The following is a 19,191-nucleotide window of genomic DNA, read 5'->3' on the forward strand; positions in this document are numbered from 1 at the left end:
CATGAAGCTCAAAAAAACGTGAAATTAAAATCCGATTCCATTCAGACTAGGCACATCTCATTATTTCTATTAACACAATATCTGTTATAAATATGATAGAGATCGGACTATTCGTTCCGTTACCTCCCCCACAAAGGATCAAAGTTTTGAATAACCAAAACGATTATAAAATCCGAAATAAGTATCCGGCTCTCTCCATATTTCACACATCCCATTATTTCTACAAAGACAAGATCTGCTGTGGGATGGGATATATCGGTTCACTCATTCTGGTCAAAGGGGAGTGGACCGATATACCCCATATATTCTGGTCAACATTTGAAGCTCATAAATCCGGAAATTAACTTCCGATTCCATTCAGACTTGGTACATCTTAATACTTCCATCAACACAAGATCTGTAGATCGGGCCATTTCTTCTGGTACCTGCCCCACATGCGTAGCATTAAATCTTAGAATAAGTTTAGATTTGTTCGAATTGGTCACCATTGTCACGAATTATGGCCTTCCAACGGCCATTTGACCCATTCCCGCCAAGGCGCTTGCTTAAGGTGATCGATTATTATTTTTTAGTACCAACCTGGCTTTCTAAAATACTTCAGACACAATAGTCCAACGGATTGGTATCCGGAGGTTTTGGTGGCCATTTTGCGCTGGAAATGAAGCGAGGAACCTCATTTTGTAACCATTCTTGGGTGGCGCGTGCTGAGTGCGATGGTTCTGAGTCCTGTTGGAATGTCCAATGTCTGCAGTCAAATTGTTTGCGTACCCAAGGCTTTAATACACCCTCCAGAATATTTTTGCGAGAATATGTGAGCGGAAAGCTACCATCGGCTTTTATGATGGCCCACACCATTACCATGACCGGGACTTGAGTTCCCGTGGCCAAGCGAAGACAAGTAAACACGATCATTTTGTTTGTTTACAAACTGCTGGACAACGAATGTTTTCTCATCGGAGAAAACCAAATTCGGCAGTTCACCACTTTCGGCCAAGCGAAGCTACTCTTTAGCTCTTTTGAGTCTATTTTCTTTCTGTTGCGGTGTAAGTTCTTGCACTTTTTGGAATTTCAATGGCTTTACCCGAGCTCATTTTTCAATGTTTGCCAAATGGAATATTGCGTGCTCTAACGATAGCCACTTGTAGTTTTCCAGCCAAATATAAAGAAATCACACTATCACGCTTGAATTCCATCACGAGTAACTTTCTTTCTTGAAAATTCTCACCAAAATGATTTTGTACGCTTGTAAACAATATAATGAGCTGTCACTGGAAAAATTCTAACAGCTGTCGGACGAGTGGCTTTGAAATGACAGCAGTCTGAAGTTCTCACCCTTTTTACCAATTAATTTTATACTTATGAACAGTATGATGACCTGAGGTGGATTCTTGTTCTATGAAAACATGAAATGAAAAAAAAAAAAAAAAATTTCTTCAGAAAAGTTTTCATTTGACATTTATTTTTTTATAAAAGTTATCATTTCACTCTTTCAAAGAACAAGAATTGAGGCTCTGGACTCACGGAAAATTTTTAAGTTTATTACTACCATTTTATACGTCTGATGAACAAAAACACCTTATTTGTCTTTCTTCGCCGAAAGATTAATGGAATAATTTACTGTAAAAATTTCAGATTATAAAAGGTTTGTAATTTTCCTTCATATTTATTATTGCATTTTTTTATTATACTTATATTTTCGTATTTGTATAATTCCTGCCAAGTCCATGGTTAGCTTAAAGACATTGACATTGTTTTACATTGTGCCGCTGTGGCGTGACTAAGCCCGTCCTTGAAGTATTGTAAGTAATTATGCATATATACTCGTGGGTAATCACATCTAGGAAAATAAAATCATAACAAATATTTCCAAAAAAACTTCCATCAAAATGGTATCATCTTCTCTCGATTTCAAACAGACAAATTCTCCGCCAGTCTGTGCGTCATCAATGCAATGGCACGTGTGAGATTAAATGTCAGAATTCGTTAATGCGATTTTGATAATTGCAAGTGAACATGACATTTGATATTTTTGTTTTTATTTTTTCCATTCTTTAATTTTCAATTTGCAATGACATACACACCAAAAATTTCAATATTGAAATCTCATGCAATTACAATAGCTCTCCTACTGAGCTGATATGTTTTTATTTTTCCATTTCTGGGTCAATGTCAAACTGCATAACATTTTTCAAAACAAAACAATAACAACAACAATAAAAAGAAAATCTAAACAAAAATCGTTAAAACAAAACAATAACCGGCAAACAATTGCACAGAATTTATTGTTGAAATGCACAAGTATCAGACACGGCGAATCGTGATGTACCTGCGTATGAGACATTCCAAATGAAAATCCATTAAAAAACGAAAGTTTGTCTAAAAGTTCAGTAACTGAGAGCAAAATTGATAGTTGAGTTACTAAGAGTTTGCGCTGACTTTCTGGGATAGTTTTCTCAGTTAATGTTTGAAAGTTGGATCAGTTGGTACCTAATCAGCTGTTTTGTGGTTATAATGCAAACAATTTTAAATACTAAATAAAATTACTAGTCATTATAGTCCAGTTTTTTATACCTTAATTTAGGAAAAGTAAAGAATAAAGTTCACATTATCGACTTTTCATTATTAAATTTTTCCTTTAAAATATATGAATTTTTTTCAGAGATATGGCAATAAAATACGTAATCATTTGTAAATGTGACTGGTTGCCACTTCATGTTTTCACAGTGGCATCTTTACTTTAGTTAAAACAAGTAAAAAAGCTGTAAGCTCGGCCGGGCCAAACTATGAATACCCTCCACTATTTGGAACGAATTTGGCAATTCTTAAAAACAATAAAATCCGTTAAAAATTCTGTTAAAATTTTAAAAATACCGAATGTAGCCGTTACATTAGGGTCTATACGACGACATGGACCTGCATATTTAACTTTTGTCATAAGCCATTACAAAATTCAAATGCGAAACTTAAAAAAATCGGTGAATAATGTAGCCAAAATCACAAAAATACCGAATATCGGGAGGTACCATTACTTGAGGGCTATACGAAGACTTGAACCTGCACAGACAATTTTCTGTCATAGGCTGTGGTATCCAGTACGAACATCAAATACCAAATTTGAAAGAATTCCGGTGAATAATGTCGCTAAAATCAACAAAGTACCGAATATCGGGAGGTACAGTTATATGAGGGCTATACGAAGACGTGAACCTGCAAAGACAATTTTCTTTCATAAGGTGTAGTATTCATTTTAAACTTCAAATACCAAATTTGAAAGAATTCCGTTAAATAATATCGCTAAAATCAACAAAGAACTGAATATCCGGAGTTATCGTTATATGGGGGCTACACGAAGACGTGGACCTGCACAGACAATCTCCTATCATAGGCTGTAGCATCCATTACGAACTTCAAATACAAAATTTGAAACAATTCCGGTGAATAATGTCGCAAAAATCATCAAAATACCGAATATCGGGATATACCACTATATGGGGCTACACCAAAACATGGACCTAAATGGCCCATTGTCAATACCAAAAGTTCTGCAGACATAATATACATTTGAGTAAAATTTTATCGATCTACTTCATTTCGTTCGAAAGCTAGAGAGATTTCCACAGACGGACGGTCATCGCTAAATCGACATAGATTTTTATGCTGATCAAGAATATATATATACTTTGTGGGGTCTAAAATGTATATTTCGAGCGGTTACAAACGGAATGACAAGCTTAATATAACCTCCATACCATGGTGGAGGATATAAAAACGATTTATTTGTCCAACAACATAATTTTTTTATCTACCGGAAAGAAGTAATAACCGGCCTAAATATTAAAAACACTAGATAACATTATTCGAATCAGAATAATGAATTTTGACTGGATCTGGACTGATAGTCAGCTGTTCCAAATGGAATTTCATAAATATTGAAAGCAGGAGAAACTGTGCTCCAAGTCTTAGGTTCACTAAATCAACTCGATCTCAAACGTTAATTCCATGGTAGAAGAATACAGGTTGATGCATCAACGCTTGAGAAAATTGATGTGCCCAAAATTTTTTAATGTTTTTCTTTTTTCAAATGTAAGTGGATATATATTTTCTTATACCACGTCAATCGGATGTTAAAATAATATGTGTTTTTCAACAATTTTTACAAATTTGGATAATTTTTCATTTCAAATTTTCAACTTTAAAATTGGTTTGACAGTTCATTGTCCCATCAGCTGTGACGATTCGTTTGCCTGTGCTCTTCTACCATGGTTAATTCCATAGCATATAAGTCAAATACGATTTACGTGACGTTTTGTATGAAATTGACATTTGAAATTGAGTGGATTTAATAGTTTAAACGTGTTCTAATGGTATATCCATGGTAGAAGAATGCAGGTAGTTGCATCGACACAGCTGTTGGAACATTGATCTGTCAAATCAATTTTGAAATTGAAAATCTCGAATGAAAAATTATTTAAATTTGTAAAAATTGTTAAAAAAAATGCATATCATAACAACCTCCGATTGGCGTCGTATAGGAAAACATGTACCAATCGAATTATTTTTGAAGAAACATTTAAAAAAATTTGACATATCAATGTTCCTGAGCGTTGGTGCATCTACCTATATTCTACTACCATGGGTGTATCTAAACTCGCAAGGTTAACTCATAGTCACATGTCAAAAAATTTAAAAAGTTTGTTAAAAAACAAAAATGTTTGTAATTGTTTTCTTATACTACGCCAACGGGAGGTTGTTATGAAATGTATTTTCTTCAACAATTTTAAATAATTTTTTATTCGAAATTTTGAATCTCAAAATTCGTTTTTTAGTTCATTGCACCAACAGCTGTGTCGATGCGGCTACTTGTATTATTTTATCGTGATTCAATCACAATAGTTGGTTTCGTTGTGCTTGCACGACCTGTTTGCAATCTTCGAATGCAACGACTCATATGTCCACCTAACTACACACATAGTTATTTGATTTTCCGTCTATATATTTCTCTTCAATTGTCATCGATAGCTTCAAAGGTCTTTGCAGTCAGCTGTTCATTCGTGTATAAATGATTTCCATTTTTTACTCGTTATTTATGCATGTACTAATATGAATATATGTTCACATGAGTGATTTACATACATACCTACCCATTTGTGCACATATGTATTTTTACTAGCCATATTCAATATTTCGTGCAAATGAAAATGCAATTTCAGTTTATTGACTCGTATTGTCCGACATGTAAGTGCAATATTAGTTATTGCAACATGTAACCCCATCCAACATTGCCATTAATTGCACTCGAAATGCCAATTTGATATGGCTTTGGAAATTTATTTCAGGCTCAGCACAAATTTGGGAACTAATATTTTTTATGGAAAATCCGATTTTTTAATACAAAATAAATTAAAAATTTGCGTTAGTGATTTTAAAATTGCAAGAAGAACACATAAATACAGAGTTGTATTTTTCTAATTTACCTAAACTTGATCTACCTTTTATTAATGCTCCACGGTTAATTATTTTAATGTCTGGAAAATATTAACTAATCCCATAGGTTAGGTTAGGTTGAAAAAGAGGGGCAAAACAAATTCGCCTCAAGCCCTTTTAGGCATTCACTTAAGCCAGTATAGGCCTGTTGTGCGCTCTAGTCAGAGGGGTTTTACCGAGGAAGACGTGCAGTTAACAGTCTGTTATAATTGAAATTCTGTTGCCTTTATGAAATTCTTTAACTGTTTTATATCATTTACCATGATCCGACTAAGGTCTGGTATAGTGTCGCTCCTTAAGAATTGGGCTCTGATATTAGCAAACGCTGGGCATATACAGAGAAAATTCGTCGTCTTCTCTGCACGCACTGCATATGCTGTTATCTGTGCAACCTATCTTGTATAGATGAGCTTGTAGGCCCAGGTGCCTCGTAAGGATGCCTGTCACCTCACTGATCTCCTTCTTGCCTAGCAGTAAAAGATTCTTCGTTTTTATCTCATTTGGGTCACCCCACACGATTTTGGTGGTTTTCCCCACGTCCTCTTCGTTCCATAAGGATATATGGGCGTTTTTTGCCCATGTCTTTAACATTAGACGTGACGCTTTTAGCGGCAGTGGATTGTCTAAGTTTAGTGCTGCTAATTCCCTGCCTGTTCTAGCGAGAGAGTTTGCTATCTCGTTACCTCTAACTCCGTTATGGCCTGCTACCCATATAATGCGAACTAAGCCGTGTTGAGAGTATTTGTTGATTGAGTTTATACATTCCAATACAGTTCTTGAAGTTACTGTTTTGGATGTTATAGCGTTAATGCCTATCTTACTGTCCGTCAGGACGTTTACGATAGCCGGTCTCGTGTTAGCATTTAACCAGTTCAGACACTCTGTAATCGCCCGGACATCCGCTTGTAGGATCGTATTGTGATCCCATAAGTTCCAACTTGGCTTCTCTATTTTCATTCATATTTTATCTGATGTTTGGTTGCTTCAAATCGGTTGTCTATTACTTCGAACACTCTTAATTATGACTTGCATATGCATGTACATATGTAGAGATTTGTGTTTGGCCTAAAATGTTATGATGTTTTGTTTTGCAATCTTGGACAAGCCAAATTGGTAAAGCTTCCATTATTGACTATTAAAATAAAATCATTATTTCGAATTGTTACGCCAAACATCGGATTAAAAAGGCTTGTTTATACATTTTCTTTAGGCAGACAATGACATCTTACATCTTATACAATCATATGTTCACATTTAAAAAAAAAATCGGGCTAACCCGAATAAAGATTTGTATGTAAACATACTTTGACATCTTGTGAGTAAAAACTAGAAAAATAATAGAGTATCCGAACCGAAAAATCGTCGAGATTTAAGTTCAGTCATGTAGACGCATCAACGCTAGGGAGCATTAATATATCCAAATTTTTCATATGTTTTTTATACCCTCCCTCCATAGTATGGAGGTTATATTAAGTTTGTCATTCCGTTTGCAACACCTCTTGATCAGCATAAAATTCTATGTCAATTTAGCGATATCCGTCCGGCCGTGGAAATCGCTCTAGCTTCCGAACGAATTAAAGTAGATTGATAAAATTTTACTCAAATGTATATTATGTCTGCAGGAATTTTGGTATTGAAAATGGGACATGTAGGTCCACGTCTTCCTATTGCCTCCATATAACTGTACCTCCCGATATTCGGTACTTTGTTGATTTTAGCGACATTATTCACCGGAATTCTTTCAAATTTGGTATTTGATGTTGGTAGTGGATACTACAGCCTAAGACAGAAAATTGTCTGTTCCGGTCCACGTCTTCGTATAGCCCCATTTTACCGGTACTTCCCGATATTGGGTATTTCGATGATTTTAGCTACATTATTCACCGATTTTTTTTTTTCAAGTTTCCCATTGGAATATTGTAATGGCTTATGACAAAAGCTACTTATGCAGGTCCATGTCGTCGTATAGATCGTAATGTAACAGCTACATTCGGAATTTTTAAGATTTTAACAGAATTTTTAACGGATTTTATTGTTTTTGAGAATTGCCAAATTCGTTCCAAATAGTGGAGGGTATTCAAGTTTCGGCCCGGCCGAACTTATAGCTTTTTTACTTTTTTTCAAAAATAAGTAGATTTTTACAAGTTTTCTTATACAACACCAATCGGAGGTTGTAATGATATGCATTTTTCAACCATTTTTACAAATTTGAATAATTTTTCATTCAAAACTTTTAATTCTAGAACTGGTTTGACAGTTCACTGTCCCAGCAGCTGTGTCGATGCAACTACCTATTGTATTTAATTTGTTTATCACTTCGAACTACTGTCAATTACAAAATTTTATCCGCGTTAATCCGGATCAGAATTTGCTGATTTATTCGGATCTATTTAATATATCTTTTTATAATCGGATCTATTTAAAATCTGGTAAGAATGCACCACATTTTAAGACGTTGTTTGCACTTTTTCTCGAATCAACAAAAACAAATCGGGAAATTGACTTGCCCAGCTCAGCTTTTCGCTTCACGATTTTTGAGGCATTTCTATACCCTACACCACATAGCGGCAAGGGTTTATTTCTTTGTGCATTGGTTTGTAACATAGAGAAGGTAGCGAGATAGACCGATATGTACTTTTGAGGATCTTCATAGAATCACTTTCAGAATCGATTTATGCATGTCATTCCGTTCGCCCATCTATTCTTGTAAACAAATTATCCGATTGAAATGTAACTTTCTAAACAATACTTGTTTGGCCCAAGGGCGAACCCTATTGATATTGGTGCTAATCGGATCAGATTTAGATATAGCTCCCATACATATTCAACCGATTTCGAGTTAATTGTGCACCAAATGGCTAATATAAGTCCAAATGACCTGTATTTTGGTACATCCAACCGAATCCGGTCTAGAAGCAAATAAATCAAATTTGGTTAAATTCCGATTTGGTGTTTATGTTCTTCAAATTCGTAATATGCATTAGACAACAATGATATTTGGTACCAGATACCTTATAAAGCTCGGAAATGCCTTTCCCAATTTTTTAGAGAACGGCTAAGATTTTGATATAGCTCCCATATATATCCTTTATCCGATTTTAGTAGTGCGATTTTCTAACTCATTTTTTGAGTTACCGACAAAAATCGGTAACTTTGAAATCCAATATTTTAATGTAAAAAAGAAGTAAAGGTTAACAACATTGGTATCTATCGGTGAGTCCTTGCGACTACTTTGATTTCGTCGCTAACCTTCCAACAAATTTAGTTAATTACCGAAATTATAAGCATTTTAATTTTACCGACTTTTGTCAGTAACTCTAGAAATGAGTTGGAGAATTCCACTACAGATTTATTGTGCAAATGGAGTGAATTTCGGGACGTACGTTTCCATTTTGTGCAACTTCGCTCCGATATGTATGTTTTTTAATATAATCCTTCTCCAAGTGATAACATGCACTCCATAGTAAACTGCTCTGCTAGTAGCTGCTCTAAAGGCAAATGTTGGCAGGTGGTGTCATGGTACAATAAGGAGGTAGAACAGCTTCGTAAAACTCCAGGAATACAACCCTGAGGCTATGCCCGCTTCCTGTCACACTCATTCATAATTATATGCAACAAGTTGTTTTAATTTTATTTTTTTAATTTTTTCCTCATTTTTTTAAATGAGTTAAATAGCGCGAAAAATGAATGAAATGCCAGGTTTTTCGCTCAAAAATATGATCCAAACTGTTCAATCTTTTAATTTCATGGCTAAACTGTTTAATATCTGTAATATGCGAACCGCAATCTACGTGTCTTCCAATCATTGGTTTTGAAAATACTTTATTTTCATTTTTCAAAACTTCAAAACAAAATTGGCAGAAATCGGGCACACTTAGAAAAAAATTGTAATTGTACCTTACATTTTTATTGTACCATGGGTGGTATGATCTACTTGAAATAAATTATTTTGTTACGGGAGCTCTACTAAATATGCATAGTGGTGAAGGGCATCATATAGTCGGCCCCACCCGACTTGTGACTTTTCCTTACTGGTTTCCTTGTAATGGTGTATCCATAGTATAAGAATACGGGTGATCGCATCGACACAGCTGCTAGGCCAAGAATCTGTCAAACCAATTTTGGAATGGAAATTTTTGAATGAAAAATTATTCAAATTTGTAAAAATGGTTAGAAAAATGCACATCATTACAACCTCCGATTGGCGTCGTAAAGCAAAACATATACAAATCTACTTATTTTTGAAGAAACATGGCATCAACTTGTATTCTTCTACCTTGGGTGTATCTGTACCCGCAAGGTTAACTCACTAGATGTATTTAAGCCCGTATTCGGCTTAATAGTTTCTAAAAGGCATAACAATAACAAAAAAGTAAATTGTCAAATTTATCTGACACAGAAGTTTTAAGCTTTAATAGAGGGTGTGAGAACTCTGCCTTTTCTTTTTGTCGTTAAATCTCAGATCACTAGGCTCATCTCGAAAAAAATGAGTAAAAACATAACCAAATTTTATAAAAATATGTACCACAAAAATTCTTTAAATACCCACTACCCCGATGTGATAACTGGGTCAATCGATGTATATATTACCAACCATTTGTTCATTGACAGTACGAATCATGTCGTGCGTTATGGTCTTCCTTGTTTGCATTCGGAATAAGAATTTCCATTGATTTTTGTTGTTGATACAAAGAGACAACAAAAACAAAAAGTTTATAAATTACAAAATTGTTTACATTCTGTGACATTTGTCGAATTGAGTAATACGACGACTTACCACCAACCATTCAGACACAAAATTCCGATGACTACATTCGTAAACAATGCACAGACGTATGACACGCAAAACCAACCAGTTTTTTTTAGCCATTGTCACCGTATTCCTTATTTTACGACCAACATTAATCAAATACACTGGGCTGTCAACAGGTCTCAAGTCGTGAAAATCCAATGAAGAATAACTCTTGCGGCTGAAATCCCTGGGATACTTATGATAAGCTCTCTTTGTAATAAAAAGGACATACAGGGTGAGATAACAAAAAACGGCAACAAAGTCAAACGACATAATTTTCACATTTTTTTTTTTTAAATTTTATTGAATGAAAGCACAAAATGTCGAAAATAGCATCAAATTTTAGAATAAGTTTAGGTTTGTTCGTATTGGTCACCTTTGGCACGAATTAGGGCCTTCAAAGGGCCAATGAAACCGTCACACGCTGACCGAATGTTGCTCTGCGGTATTTTGAGCCATTCCCGGCGAAGTGCTTGCTTGACGTGTTCGACACGTTGGTATTTTTTAGTGCCAACCTTGCTTTCCAAAATACTCCAGATACAATAGTCTCCAGATACAATTGGTATCGGGAGATTTTGGTGGCCATTGTGCGCTGGAAATGAAGCGAGGAACCTCATTTTGTAACCATTCTTAGGTGGCGCGTGCTGAGTGCGATGGGCTGAGTCCTGTTGGAAAGTCCAAGCTCTGCGGCCAAAATGTTTGCGTGCCCAAGGCTTTGATACACCCTCCAGAATATTTTCCAGATAATATTCGGCATTTATTCTGATGCCACGGTCGATTAATACGAGCGGAAAGCGACCATCGGCTGTTATGGCGGCCCACACCATCACCATGGCCGGCGCTTGAGTTCTGGTGGCCAAGTAAACACGATCATTTTGCTTGTTTACAAACTTCTGGACAACGAATGTTTTCTCATCGGAGAAAATCAAATTCGGCAGTTCATCACTTTTGGCCAAGCGAAACAACTCTTAGTTTTTTTGTGGTATAAGTTCTTGCACTTTTTGGAATTTCAATGGCTTTACCCCGAGCTCATTGTCAATACTTGCTGAATGGAATATTGCGATATGTTCAGCTCACGAGCCATTTTCGCCCACTGCGACGTGGGTTTCAATCAAGTCGCTTCTCTACTTTTCGAACCATTTGTGCTGATGTTGCTGTTTTCTTTCGCCCACTTCCTTGACACTCTGGCTTCAGTTGTCGAATAAACTTTTCGCCTTTTACTAAAGATTTCCGTGGAAAGGAGCACTCTATTGTAAACAATATTAATATTATGAGTTGCCACTGAAATAATTTTAACAGCTGTCGGACGATTGGCTTAGAAATGACAGCAGTCTGAAGTTGGTTGCAGTTTTTTCATCTCACCCTGTGTGTATCATTCAAGATTTTTGGGAGAGTCAGAAAATTAATACTCTTCTTAGCTTAATATTTCTCTCACATTTTGTTTCTTCTATTGGAGTTTTTGATAAAAAATCAACATCGCGTAAAATTTTGAAGCTATTGATATATAATACCGAGTAATGAAGGTGTTTTATTCATAACTAGGGTATGATTCGTCACTGTACCAGTAAGGTACTCCACATTTGATTTTCCCTATAGGTGTAATACGTTAATACTCTCCCTCCCTCTCTCTCTCTCACACTCTCTCACCGAAGCAAGCATCGATATATTGCTTATAATTTCTTAATTCATTTAAAAATATGGCTATAAACACTTCAAATTCTAAGCACCACACAGCAAATGAATTGCTCATACGAAAACTGAAGTATACAAATTATAATCAAGACAACAACAACAATTAACATAATAAAAACGGAAGTTCGCTCAGAGTGGCTGCCTTCCGCAAATCCATCAAACTCATCTGTCGAACGGTCATTCAAACTTAACCCAAAATATGATTGATGAACACCAAACCAACGATGCTTGCCGCCTGCCTGCTTGCCTCCCAACCCATCCGCCCATTGAAAGTGAAGCCTGTTTGAAGTGTCGCAACATGTTGCGATGAGCAAGCAAACAGTGTAAACTCAATTTACCGGTCTCTGACAGCAAGTGTTGCCCGTTGTCGCTGTCGTTGTTCCAATGAACTTCAGCAAACGCAAACTAGTCGAACAGGAACCGAAAGATATAAACAAATCGAAAAACGGCGAGGAAAAAAATGTAATTTCCTCATGCCAGTGGGTTACTGCAACAGAAACACGTTGACTGCCACAATTGACAATGGTTGGTTGGTTGGTTGGTGGGCTGGTTGAGTGTCGCCAGATACATGTCCAACACACTCACATGGAATTGAAAGTAGCAAATCAGTGGCGACAACTTGATCTGACAATCTTTTCTCGAAACAGTTATACTCTCGAGTGGTATTAACACTAAGGGTGGAAATACATAAAGCGCATATTTGGCTGGCTTAAGTCATCAGCTGGCTTCTTCGTATGTGAACAAAGGAGTTTTAGGTTGACTTAGTTCGATTTTGGCCCCAGGCGCCTTTGATCATTTGCGAAGAAGCAAGCCGATGACTTAACTTTATGAATTCCCACCTTAAGTGTACATTTGTACGCACTAAGTAATCCAAAGCAATATTTGGCTGCAAATTGGATTCGAAGCAAGAAATTGACTCGATCTCTAAATGTGAGATTGAAAATGTGAAACTTAAAGTTCGAACTCCCAGCGAATTTCATAGAAGTTTTTCTCCGCTATTCAATGACTTCACTGATTCATTTGCATAAGTTTTATAGAAGGTGTGAGACAGACAGGCGATCCTATTTTGTGTTTTTAGCTATAAGTTGAATTTTGATGGACTCATTTTCCCTTCTCGTGCTTTCTGGGTAAAACAGTTCCCGAAGAAGAATTACAGGAAGGATATTTTCTAAAAAATACGGGGAACACTTCAAATTTTCTAATTGATTTGAAAGGACAATTGAATATTACTTTCACATACATAAAAATGGATTTTTGTGCATTTGTTAGCCGAAAATTTATTTAAATTTGAAAATTTATTTAATGATGTAATCATGGTAATATTAAGAAGGTTAAGTCATTTCAAATAAGCACATCCATCTCTGCATTTTCTGTAATTTATCAACCCACTTCAGACTGATGTCATTTCAAAGCCACTCGGCCGACAGCTGTTAAAATTTTTCCAGTGATAGCTCATTATATTGTTTACAAGCGAACACAAGCATTTTGGTGAGAATTCTAGAAAAAAAGTTATTCGTGATGGAATTCAAGCGTGATAGTGTGATTTTCTTACATTTGGCTGGAAAACCACAAGTGGCTAGCGTTAGAACACTCCAGCATTTAAATGTGAAAAAAATTTTTGTGTCTCGCACCATCGCTCGTTACCATAATCAAGGAAGTGGACGGAAGAAAACAGAAACATCAGCAGAAATGATTCGAAAAGTAAAGAAGCGACTTAATCGGAACTCGCGTCGCAGTGGCCGAAAAATGGCTTGTGAGCTGAACATACCGCAATATTCCATTCGGCAAATATTATAAAATGAGTTCGGGGTAAAGCCATTGAAATTCAAAAAAGTGCAAGAACTTACACCGCAACAGAAAGAAAATAGACTCAACAGAGCTAAAGAGTTGCTTCGCTTGGCCGAAAGTGGTGAACTGCCGAATTTGCTTTTCTCCGATGAGAAAAACATTCGTTGTCCAGCAGTTTGTAAACAAACAAAATGATCGTGTTTACTTGCCAAAAAGGTCAGCTGAAAATGTGCACCTTCGGTTGGCCACCGGAACTCAAGCACCGGCCACGGTGATGGTGTGAGCCGCCATAACAGCCGATGGTTGCTCTCCGCTCGTATTAATCGACCGTGGCATCAGAATAAATGCCGAATATTAATGCGAAAATATTCTGGAGGGTGTATTATAGCCTTGGGAACGCAAACATTTTGGCCGCAAACCTTGGACATTCCAACAGGACTCAGCACCATCGCACTTAGCACGCGCCATCCAAAAATGGTTACAAAATGAGGTTCCTTGCTTCATTTCCAACGCACAATGGCCATAAAAATCTCCGGATATCAAACCCTTGAACTATTGTGTACGTAGTATTTTTGAAAGCAAGCACTAAAAATACCAAAGTGTCGATCATCTCAAGCAAGCGCTTCGCCGGGAATGGGTCAAAATACCGCAGAGCAACATTCGGGCAGCGTGTGATGGTTTCATTGGCTGTTTGAAGGCCATAATTCGTGCCAAATGTGCCTAATTCGAACAAATCTGAACTTATTCTAAAATTGGATGCTATTTCCGATATTGATTTCATTCAATAAAATTTTAAAAAAATATGTAAAAATTATCGCGTTTGACTTTGGTGCATTTTTTGTCTCACCCTGTACAATGGATTTGTAAATTTAAATTTTGAGAAATGAATATTTAAAAAAATAATCACATGACTTTACCTTCTTAATTCTACCATGGAAATAATGAACAAAAAGTTTTGTTTATGGAGATAATTGGTGTTTGCAAACGATAGTTCGCTCCCATGGCAGAAGAATACAGGTAGATGCATCAACGCTTGGGAGCATTGATATGTCAAAAAAAATTAAATGTTTTTTCAAATATAAGTAGATTTTTATATGTTTTCTTATACTACGTCATTCGGAGGCTATTATAATTCGCGTTTTCAACCATTTTTAAAAATTTAAATAAATTTTCATTCAACATTTTCAATTCCAAAATTGGTTTGACAGTTCATGTCCCAGCAGCTGTGTCGACGCGTCTACCTATATTCTTCTACCATGTTCGCTCCCTAATGTTCCAAAAGTGAATACAATTTGAACTATTTTCATTGTTGCGCAAAGCCGCATAATCGAAAGTAACTTAAAATGTTGCAAAACATTTTATGTACTCGTGAACGCCTAAGTGCCACCCCTAAGAGGAAGTGTTAAAAAGGATTAAAGAACTGACCATGGCAGAAGAATACAGGTAGATGCATAAACGCTTGGGAGCATTGATATGTCAAAAAATTTTAAATGTTTTTTAAATGAGTAGATTTTTAAATGTTTTCTTTTACGACGTCATTCGGAGGTTACTATAATTCGACATTTTTAAAATTTTTTTACAAATTTAAATAATTTTTATTCAACATTTTCAATTCCAAAATTGGCTTGACAGTTCATTGTCCCAGCAGCTGTGTCGATGCGTCTACCTATATTCTTCTACCATGTGTAGTCTATTACTGGTCTATTATCTTACGTTTTGAATGCGCAGCAATTGCGAGCATGATAAAATAATACAGGTAACCGCAGCAACACAGCCGTTACTAAAACGAACTGTGAAAATATTTTTTGCATTCAACATTTTAAATAAAAAGTTATTCAACAACCTCCGAATAACGTCCCTTAAGAAAGAATTAAAACATGATTTTATTTCTGCACGGCTTTTTATTTTTTTTTTGTGTTCGCATAGCGCTGTATGCATCTACCTGCATTCTTCTACCGTTGGTTTACTGGTTTGTTTAATTCAATTACAACTGGTCGTTTCGACTTTTTGCACCTTTTAATTTCGATGATTAGCATTGCCTTAAGTTTGACACTCAAATTAAGATTAATTACTCGCATTAGCTCGCGAACAACGAACCTGACATATTCCGAAGCATGACAATTTGTTTAGTAAATCACAATTTTTCATAGGTCTATACGAACATTATCTCTTTATTCTCTGAAAATCGGTTTTTAAAAAATCGGAAAAAAATCACTAGAACCCGAATTATTTGCTGCAGTTTTAATTTTAGAAACAAATCTAAGCTTAAGTGATAGCCTTATCTAGGTTATTAAAAGCCCAGTCGTATATATGAAAAACTTCGTTTTAATATCTGTATCTCAAGGTGCACTGAAGTCGTCTTTTTCGAATAACAAATTTATCACTTCCCTATCTAAGCCTAATATAACCTAACTTTTACTTTTTCATTCAAAACCAACTTCCCCAGCATGGCATTGTTCAATCAAAAATATTACTTTTCTGTCAATAAATGAAAACAATAACAACAGTCATCGGCAATATGTCACAACTAACAGGTGCATTTATTTATTTATTTGCGTCCGAAAATTTAAAATTTATTTCAATCACAGTCATTGACTGTAAGGTTTCATTCATTTGTCAAAACTTTGATGGATATGCCAAATGATTAGAGAGGCAATGACTGCAAAAAAATATGTGTTCTTGTTATGGAAAAGTTTTTTTTTTTTTTTTTTACCAGGAGCTTCTGATTAAGTTGGAAACAATGGAAATTTGTTCAAATCAAGGCTGTACAGTAAATTAATTGGCCATGGCAAATATCAAAGGAATTCCCAAAAATAATCACCCTTATTATGGTTGGTAATGTCGTAGGCGTTGAAGTGTCGTAGACGTAGTCGTAGGCGTTGTCGTAACTAGAATTGTTTGGTATTATGTACAATTTTCGACTACGTCTTTTTTGTAATATATATGAAAAAGCAGGGTGCTCTGGAATAATAAACATTTTTTGAATTTACTAGCTACCCGGTTAAAGAAATAAAAGCGCCAGTTGAAATAGTTTATTATTTGTTTAAATAAATATTGAAATATGTTAAGTCCTGGCAATTTTTTAGCTGAGGATGAAGATGAGTATATTCAAAATGATTTAAACGTGAGGCGAAAATAATGCGGGTTGCAGAGGAAAGCGTGCAGACATCCTGGATGATCACAACCTGCTTCTGTTGCATATTTCGATGTAGTCTGTTTACGCTTGGAGGAGTCAGTGTGCAGGGATTGTGGTTTTCTTTGTCTTCACTAATTCCAAACCCTTCAAACAGTTCCTCCTCAGTCTCCAGTTCATCAAGTGTTGGACGCTGTTAAATTCCAATTGCTTGGTTCCCTGCATTTACAATTGTCTCTAATTGTAAAAAGCGTGATGCTGCTTCCTCCGTGTCGGTTAAAATGAACTGCTTGAAGGGCCCTCCACCTGTAGCACGACATTCTGCCTTGTTATGAACTAGTTTTTTCCTCAATTTGAATTTATAATCGGCCCAGACTTTCATCCAGGCCTCGCCTGTTCGAACCGGCGGTCCTAGGATATTGAGTTTTGCACCAATTTTGTTCCATTCTTCCTTGATGTTAATTTTTTTAAGCCATTGCTGTAACCTCTAGCCAAATTTGGATTCATTTGCAAGATCTGGATCATTTCATCAAATTATTTCTTCGTTGTGACTTTAAATCTTGAAAAAGCGAAATGTTAATAGATGTACATACATATATTTTTGTAATGTTGATATATACTTCTTTTTCAAATCCATTTTGTATATTATTCTTTTGTAATGTCAATTTGGAAAAACTTTTATGTGTTGTCGGCAACAAAATCTCTAACGACTAATTTTGCGGTGTTTGTCGAACTAGAACGCGTATTGTGGTACGAAAATTGTAACAGAATTTCATACAGAGTTGTAATTTCTCGCATACGACACACATAATACCAATTAGTCGTTACGACGCGTCTACTTGCAATTTTCGATACGACTACGCCAGCCGTAATAAGGGTGAATGAAAGGCTGAATATTACACCAAGGAAATATACCTGCTTCATGATGTTTTATTTAACGTTTTACAATGGAATTGATGATTTAAATCCACTAGGTTTACTTAATTCTGTAAACGTGCTATAAGAAGCAGATCAAGAGACACATCGGCACAGCTGCTGGAACAATGAACTGTCAAACCAATTTTGGAATTAAAAATTTTAAATAAAAAAATATTTAAATTTGTAAAAATTGTTGAAAACACAAATTTTAATAACCTCCGAATGACGTCGTATAAGAAAAACGTATATAAATCTACTTAAATTTGAAAAAATATGATTTTTTTTGACATATCAATGCTCCTAAGCTTTGATGCATCTACCTGTATTCTTCTGCCATAACCGAAGGAAAATGCAAAATGTAGCGACTTTGAAGTGTACCACAGTGATCAGATTGAAACCTGATATAAAGATTACGAATGTAAACGTGCTATTACCATACAATCTTCTCAGGACTTATTTTATTTAAAATCTGGTATATCTTGATAAAATCTGGTATTTTATTAAAATCTTGATATTAATATTATCCTACCTAAACTATACCAAAAAATTGCACAAATAACATTCAAATAAATTTAGCATGGCAAAACAAGCATATGGCAAACCTTTTCTGACGAACTTGACCTTGTAATTTTTAAAATAAAATTAAATTTTCCATCTAAAATATTTACGTATGACGAGTGGCAGATTTTACAAAAATAATAAATATACTATTATTTATCGCTTTCCTTGGAACGTAACAAAAGTTATACGTTTCATATTTTAGGAAGACCATGTTTATTTATCTGTAATTGGGCTTAAACATATAAAGAACAAGTAAAAAAGCAGTAAGGTTGGCAGGGCAGAAGTTTAAATACCCTCCACCATTTGGGACGAATTTAGAAATTTTCAAAAAAAAAAAAATAAATAAATAAAATCCATGAAAATTCTGTTAAAATCTTAAAAATAACGAATATCGGGAGGTGCCGTTATATGGGTATATACGGTATCGTGGACCTATATAAACAATTCTCTTCTAGGGGATAAAGTACTCACACGGAACTCCTTGTGTGAATTTTCAGACAATTCCGTTGAAAATGTGGCTAAAATCATCAAAATACCGAATATCTGGAGGTGGCGTTATATGGGGATATACGATATAGTAGACCTATATAGATAATTCTCTTCCAGGCGATAAAGTACTTACAAGGAACTTCTCCTGTGAATTTTCAGACAATTCTGTTGAAAAATATGGCTAAAATCATCGAAATAATGAATATCCGGGGGTACCGTTATATGGGGAATATACGATATCGTGGACCTATATAACTTACTAACGGAATGACGAACTTAATATACCCTCCATACTATGTATGGTCGAGGGTATAAAATATTTGAAATCATATTA

General features: G+C 35.4%; 1 protein-coding gene and 1 pseudogene across 1 annotated transcript in view; both read left to right on the forward strand.

Moving 5' to 3' along the window:
* LOC101889366 (TLD domain-containing protein 2) overlaps positions 1–19,191 on the forward strand; it is a 254,778-nt gene that overhangs the window by 68,799 nt on the left and 166,788 nt on the right. The window lies entirely within an intron of this gene.
* Positions 11,426–11,564, forward strand: LOC131802496 (U5 spliceosomal RNA; annotated as a pseudogene).

The sequence above is a fragment of the Musca domestica genome, unplaced genomic scaffold, assembly GCF_030504385.1.
Source record: "Musca domestica strain aabys unplaced genomic scaffold, Musca_domestica.polishedcontigs.V.1.1 21, whole genome shotgun sequence".
NCBI lineage: Eukaryota > Metazoa > Arthropoda > Insecta > Diptera > Muscidae > Musca > Musca domestica.